At 35.8% G+C, this 8,130-nt stretch overlaps 1 long non-coding RNA gene across 1 annotated transcript; it reads right to left on the bottom strand.

Annotated features, from left to right (window-relative positions):
* Nucleotides 1-2,906: 2,906 nt before the first annotated feature.
* Nucleotides 2,907-7,856, bottom strand: LOC137398566 (uncharacterized). The gene is made up of 4 exons (XR_010978964.1): nt 7,714-7,856; nt 5,681-5,841; nt 4,647-4,781; nt 2,907-3,259 (listed from the first exon to the last, which is right to left on the bottom strand). It is a non-coding gene; the product is annotated as an uncharacterized lncRNA (long non-coding RNA).
* Between the last annotated feature and the right edge of the window lie 274 nt (nt 7,857-8,130).

Genomic DNA, 8,130 nt, shown 5'->3' with positions numbered 1-8,130 from the left:
TTTGTTCTATTTTGTTATCATCAAGAGAAGACTTTGACTGCGCTTCAGAAAGTGTCCCCCACGAGCTGAGTCTAACCTTGACTATCATAAACCAATTTATTAACCAAATAGAAAGCTGTGTCACTAAAATATTTATATTTTTTTGCAAACTTGGGCTAGCATCTTCTTGTATGTTGAATTTTGTCTCCTGGTGCTTCTTTTTTTAGCCAATTAACTTTCTGCTGATCCATTTTAAGTTTGTACACTAGCTTTGCCAGAGAATATAACTATACTGATATTTTTAGAACTTGCAGTAAATCACAGTAACTTATTAATAATAATAATGGGTAATGGGGGTAATAGCAGCTGTAGTGCTATATTTATAATATGATAGTAAATATGATATAATATAATATAATATGATATAAAATATGCTAGTACTTGAGAAGTTGTTGTAGTATTATAGATAAGGAGCCAATGAATACGCCATAGTGGCTATAATAATACTAGGAGTAGTGGTTACTGCAGAGGGAGCTACAGTTTCACTATGAATGAGAATGATACATTGTAGAAACAGCAGTACTTTGTGTCAGATGTGAGTTTATTAGAAACTTACAGTGTGCCAATGTGGGGCTCACACTGCAAGATTTTGCTTGATAAGTCAGGCATAATCATGAAACTGGGTGAGAATTTATTAAAACTGGAAGATTCCAAATGACTGCTGTCAAATACAATAAGATTGTAATGGTTCTAGGAATCACATCAAGTGCTCTGAAGCAGTTCAATAATTTTAAAGTTTACACACACTTTGATCTTTGGGTTCTTTGGAAGTTTTGGCACTTTCGGTCATAGAAGACAACTCAAAATAAATTTTCCATGCTTTTCAACTTTGAACCGTGCTACCTAGTGAGCATTGCTTGCACAGCTCACAACTGAGACAACAGAAGATGACAACTAATTACTACATAGAGTCAGGTGGATAACTTTGTACTACCTAAAGAGTTTAATTAATTATATCAAAGTTGCTTAAAATAAAATATGGTCTCTTTCAGCTCCTATCAATTTGATGAAAAGCCATCAGCTAATCTAAAGTGAACTAAACTCAGTATAAAACTAAATAACAGCAGTAATAGTGTATAAGTAGCTTCCATATCAACTGTTTCATAGTGTTTTATGCACAGTTTGTAGTACAGAATAACATGAATGCAAGGATCATGACCTTTCAACCTCTACATGAAACAGCTTCTATAAGACTGAGCTAGCTTCCCAGTGAAATTGTCAAATATAAACAGCTGCCCAACTAACAATTTTACGTTCCCAGAACGTTCCAGGGAGGTTCCGAAAAGTCCCAGAAACGTTACATCGTAACGTTGTCACAAGATTATTTGTAGACACATTTTCAACGTTCCAGCAACGTTGTGGGAAAAACATTGCTGGAACGTAACTCTCAAAACGTTCCATCAATGTTGTGGGAATTACTTTGCTGGAACATATTTCCCATAGTGTCCCTACAACGTTGTGGGAAATACGTTGCTGGGACGTATTTCCCACAACGTCCCAGCAACGTTGTGGGAATTACGTTGCTGGAATGTTAGCAAATGATCCTGCATAACATTCCCACAATATTGGGAGAACATTGCGTAATATTTCACGAACATTTCTTACATAATATTGTCTCAAGGCTATTAGCTAACATCCCAGGAAGGTTACGCATAGAACATTGGTGAGACATTGATGCGTAGGGATTTCCATCTTTATTATACAATATTCCTAGCTACTGAGCATGGCTTTCAATGCCGCGGTAATCTCGTTGAGCTAAAACGAAATATAATTATAAGGGCATGCAAGTTAATGGGCAATGGCTTCGCTCTACTGACGAATTGATTCACATACGCGTCGGCTTGTCAGGTGACACGTAGCGTTAGTCAATCGGTACATAGACTATCACCAAATATCTGATACAACATGTATATGTGGCGACTTGGTCAGTTGCGAAGAGTTCACCTTCTTGCGTTTTACATTGACCCTTATAGCGGATGGACAGAGCTAATGGACCCTAGTCATTTTTGCGATATGTCTAATGAAGTGCGAAAATAGAAATTTATATTGACTTTTTATTTCATTTACATAAATCATTCAAATTTATTATTATTTTCTTTTCATTGTTTTGTTTGTTTTTATATCTGTAATGAAAAATCTATAACATTTTTAATTTGTTTCATTTTAAATAATTTTTTGTTATGAAAGGGGGACAACTTCTAAAAAATGAATCATGCATTTTTGTACCATTCTAGCTAGAACGTTAGAACGAGGAAAAGGTTTGCTAACGTTATTATAACGTTGTTACAAAACATTGTTATCGAATGTCCCAGCAATGTTACAGGATTGCTACTTTGAAATGTCTGGGTATAAGCATTCACATAATATTGTCTTCTAATATATTCGGAACAGTATGGCATTTCACCATTATGGAACATTCAGCAGATGATCTGGTGCAAAATTCCTGCGACATGGGGAGAATGTTACAGAACATTCCACAAGCATGCCTTTCATGATGTTGCCTCAAAGATATTAGCTAACATTCCAGGAACGTTTCCGTGCAGAACATTAGTGGGGTGTAACTGTGTAGACAATTTCTAACATTTTGATGTTTCACAGAATGTTCCTCTAATGAATTGCGTACAATGTTACTATAATGTACTGAGCATAACCGTCGACAATATTCTTTCCTTAAGCTATACAACATTCCACCAACTTTACGTCTCCGAAGCAACCTAATTTTTCTATAATGTGCCATGCTTAACCTTCACACAACATCTCTTCTCAAGGCTGACGGACATTCAACAAATATTGCACCTTAGATATATACGAAGACTTTTACTAGATTATTCTTAAAATAATCTTTGTGAGCATCTCAATAGTTAGGGCATGGTTCCGAAGCTGTATATTTTGGTACAAACAGTTGCATGATATAATAACAAAAAATAATATGAAACACAATAAAAATATAGCTATAAAATGACTAAACTCTATATATATATTGTCATCATCAAAACATGGCAGAAAAATACCACAACCTTTACACCAGAATAAATTATATATCAATGATACACAGAGACAAACAAGCAAAGCTATGATCATATTTGTGAATAACGCTACAGTCCATCAAATGCTTTACCACATTAGACTAAAGTTTTTCCAGCTCGTCCGTCCTTGGATTGTGGTGGCGAAGGCTGTTCTTTCATCCAACAATTCAGATTACAGTACAATCCTTTAAGCCCTGAAATGTGAAGAAGCATTTATATTAGCAGATGAGAACTGCTAAAAAGTACAGAATACAAACAAAGCAAATATGAGTATAAACTAAATATGGCAACAACCTGTTAACAAAGTAATTATGAACATCGAGGTTGATCTGCCACATCACAGTGTCACTTGCTAGATACATGCCCACTATTTGTGGGCACTCTATAATAAGGTAATATTGTCCACTCATTCAAGTTTTTGGAATCGCGATTCCTCATAATAGGCACAGGTGGATACAAGAGTGCACAACCACCATATTTTCAAAATCATCCTAATCAGCTTTTTATTTAATGGCTTCATAACTGAGCTTCCTATAAGGCTGCAACTTCATATTGGCATATTATGAAAAATGCACAAGCATATCATATTTAGGGTTGCGCTAATAGTAAGTTTCTTCAGAAGCAACGAATATCCTAGTCGCATTGTTCTTATGCTGAATTATAATTTTAATAATTTGAAATTTAAAAAAGAGTTGTTGTGGAATAGCAATGCGGTAAATTAATTAGTAAATCTCATGTAGCAAAAAACACGAACTTGGACATATCCATTAAAAAATAATAACAAACTGTAAGCTAACAACTCCGCATTAGTCGAGTTATTTACTTAGAGGTTAACCTTTCTGATGAGACGCTATATGTGCAAACAGTTATATACGCAGGTAAATGAGAAGCACTGCTAATGCTATTGCAGATTGTTTCAAAGCTTTAAGAAACGCCGTGCAGATATTTAATGAAAAATTAAACGATAAGATTTTGTAAGTTTTAGTTGATCTAGAAGTATGCGAGCAGCCTGCCTTTTCAATTTCCTTTATAAGCTTGTTTGAATTAGCGCGTACACTCTTTTAAAAATACATAGTCAATCGGCTATTGTTGCCTCTTACATATTGTCAAATTATTCAATCATACCTATCTTATATCACAATCAAATAGCTGAAAATCATGTCATAAAAAGAGAAAAAGAAATTACATCGCACTACTAGCTCTAAGTTGACATTTTGGTAAAAGGCAGCACGATTCTCAACCTAACATGCTTATCACAAGTTATACATAATCTAACACAATGCAAACTTTCAAGAGTTGCTTTCTTAATTATGTACATGTGCACACAACTCTTAGATTTCCATATTTTCTCTGCTTAAAATTCTGATGTGCTAGGTAGTTAGTGTTGAAATGTGCTTCCAATCTGCCATAAAAATCTACGTTTTGTACTACAGCATTTCTAAATTTGAAACTAATTTTTCCAACTTTCAATAACAAAAATCACAGTTAAAGGGAGAGTAACTATAGATCTATCGTAAATTCAAGAGTACAAGTCGAGATCTGAAGTTTGGTTCGAAAATCCTGGTTTTGACATGTACATACCGTGACCTCTTCCATGGCCCAAATCTTTTATTCGCTAATAGTTCAATCGGGATCAGAGGCGGGCAATGCGTAGCTGAAGAAATGGCATTCAAAACACCATCAGTAAGGACGCCTTTTTTGGCGCCGTCGGGAATACTACAATTAACAAAAGCCTGAGAGTAGCATGTTATAGTGAAGATCACAGAGAACAAAAAACAAGCACTTAACCAACGTACTGGTTCACCTCAATACAAGAACAAAACCGCTACCTCGGATAATAGGTATTGAACAGAGTAGCAATGCCGCAAGACAGATTTCTGTCAGAAATCGTGATTCATGTACAAGAAAAAGGTGTGAATGCCCAATAGTGGATGTGTCAAATGGATTACTGAGGTGTGGCCTTGTAGGCAGATACTACAAAAACCAACATCAAATTCAAAACATATCACGTAATTCCAGAAGAGAATCCTAGTGATGACATTTCGAATTGTGAATAATGGGGACCTGGTGTTCCAATCAGCTCACATTGAGTAGGATTACTGGTATTTCACTATTTTATAAATAAATTCCTATATGTGATATCAAGTAATTTTGATTTGCAACGGTTTTTTGAAGTTGACTTTTACTAGAAATCATGCCATGAATTACGTTACCGTCATATTTTTGTGCAGATACCGCAGCAATACTATTTAAATTCATGAAAGAAACGAAGTCACTGTTGGGATTCAAACACAAATGCTCTATGGTAACATCTTCCAGCGCAGCGAGCTGGAAGCTTGTAGGTGTAGCATAAATACACACTGGTCAGTGCGCGAGGCGACATTGCAATAGAAGGACTGGTCTTATGTACTGAATACTATATGGTATGTTTATCGAATTTGATTAGGTTGTCACGACGTTAAGGGCTTAGCGCACAAATCAACAAACTTTCCATGTAGCTGACTTAAAGCATATTGATAACATATTAGTAAGCCTACAACATGTATAATAAAAACACAGACATGGAAAATTTGCAATGGTGATGGAAAAATGCAAGAAATATGTCTAGATCTCACCTGTCCCACATTTATTGATACCGATTCAATTGGTTATGGAGAATTTACTGTTGAGTCGAACCGGTGTATGGTTGGCAAATTGACCATAGTAGTGGTGATTGACTAGATAGCGATTAGACGATTAGTTGCAAGGATAATGGCCAGATCTTGTGAGATTCATTCTAAAAAATCGCAAACAAACCACATTAGAGATCTTGCAAACAACAAATCGATAAACTATCTATATGGTAAGAATCTAATGATTATGGACTTGGACTGAGATTGAACCGATAACCTTGTAGTTGCAAACCCTAAATCTGGCCACTAAAAACTGCTGGTTGGTCACTACTAATATTGCTCAACATTTTCCAACTGAATAACAAGCACGGGCTAGCCGGGTCACGAACTCAAGGATTTTCGCCACGCTCATACAAAACAAAAACAACAGGGTAGACACACTTTTTGCGGTCTTCCGCACGAATATTCAGAAATACTAACATATGTCAATTCTATCGGCCAAACACAACCTACTAATGGATGAGCAACCTATTAATGTATCCGAATACCTCATATAAAATAAGCCAACCAGGTTACATAAAGGTTAATACCCACTTTATCTCTGGAAATACGCCTGCCCGCGGTTTTTGGCCAAGATTAACCAGGGTTCATCATACACCAAAATGTCTCTTACGGGTTCTGGAGGTAGTCCGTTATTTAATATTATCGGGTGGGTCCATTGTCCCCGTACCAAAACTTAAACTATTTTTAAGCCAACCAAATTCACGCGTTGAATAAATCATGAGCACGTAAATGAACTACCACTCCACTACTACAACTAGCGCGTAGGTACCGTATTATATGGCGTTGTGATTAGTTTACATTGTGGCTTCTATTCGGGACAGGGTGTTTATATGGACGCCCGAACTTAATAAACAGAACGGGGTCCCTCCGTAACCCGTAATAGACATTTTGGTGTATGATGAACCCTGGTTAATCTTGGCCAAAAACCGCGGGCAGGCATATTTCCAGAGATAAAGTGGGTATTAACCTTTATGTAACCTGGTTGGCTTATTTTATATGAGGTATTCGGATACATTAATAGGTTGCTCATCCATTAATAGGTTGTGTTTGGCCGATAGAATTGACATATGTTAGTATTTTTTAATATTCGTGCGGAAGACCGCAAAAAGTGTGTCTACCCTGTTGTTTTTGTTTTGTATGAGCGTGGCGAAAATCCTTGAGTTCGTGACCCGGCTAGCCCGTGATAACAAGTTTAGTAGCTCAGTGACTAACAAACATGTCTTTACTCATTTGATATATGCGTATAGATCTTCATCTTTATGAAATTTTGGAGACAAAAATAATGGCAAAGAAAGAATTCTTCAAATTAAGTTTAGGAAATGGCGTTCAAACTTGTATCAGAGTTTGTCACATCAGAGTTGTCTTCTCTATTTTATGGCAGTCAAAAACTATTAATGATTCACCATTACTCCGTTTGTACACAACACACAGTCACTCGCAATGAGATTTATTATCAACAATGCCTCTGAAGTAGGTAATGAAATCAAAAGATACATGCTACTACTCAGTAACATGCTTTACCCATTTTTCTACGCATATATGGCTTCAAAGCCATTTCAATTCTATTAGCAAAAGCTCGCTCAACCAGCAAAAGTGTTTTTATCAGTTATTAAGACATTCGATAACATCGCTGTGATACGTGAAAAAAATCATATTAAAAGTTGTACTTCTCTTAAAGCACAGAGGTACAGTTAAAGAACGAAAGCAATATGTAACCCTTTTAGTGTCATAGGCCTACTCTTTTTAATGAATTCCTGTTTACAGAAGCGTGACATTTTAAAGACAAATTATATCCATTCTATGACTCGCAAATGCTTTTCAAGCTGTTTTCCAACGTCAAACACATCCAAGAACGATAATCCACTGCAGTTTACCACCATGGAGTGCAATTATTTAGAAACACAGTCTTTAACACTCGGTTTTATTTACGGAGAAAAACTTGAATTTGTACCAATGCAAAAAACTTTACTCACCAGCAATAACGATCGCAAAGAGCGTCAATATCATTTATTACTATATTGTGAATTTTATTGCAAGTATTGCAGATGAGTTAAGCATCGTTAAATCATTAATTAAACTACAACAACAGGAAAAATAAATCAGTATGGCGGATATTTCCTTTTCCTAGTTTTGCCTTGTCCGATATTTTCAGGCATAATACGATGTAAATGCATACCTTCGAAATCTTTCGAAGGAGTACGATGCGGATTTTTAGCTTTCCTACGCATCGAACTTCATAAATTCCAAAAAGTTTGAACTAAATTCTACGTATATGCCCACAAACAATCTCGGTTGATATTTTGGTTCATTATACAGTAATACAAAAACGCGTTTAATCTCTTTGTAAAGATTTAATAGACGTAAACTGAAAAAACGTCGTAAAACCACGG

Source organism: Watersipora subatra, chromosome 6 (genome assembly GCF_963576615.1).
Source record: "Watersipora subatra chromosome 6, tzWatSuba1.1, whole genome shotgun sequence".
Taxonomy (NCBI): domain Eukaryota; kingdom Metazoa; phylum Bryozoa; class Gymnolaemata; order Cheilostomatida; family Watersiporidae; genus Watersipora; species Watersipora subatra.
Note: the sequence above shows the minus strand (reverse complement) of the source record. Positions and strands in the feature narration are given on the sequence as shown.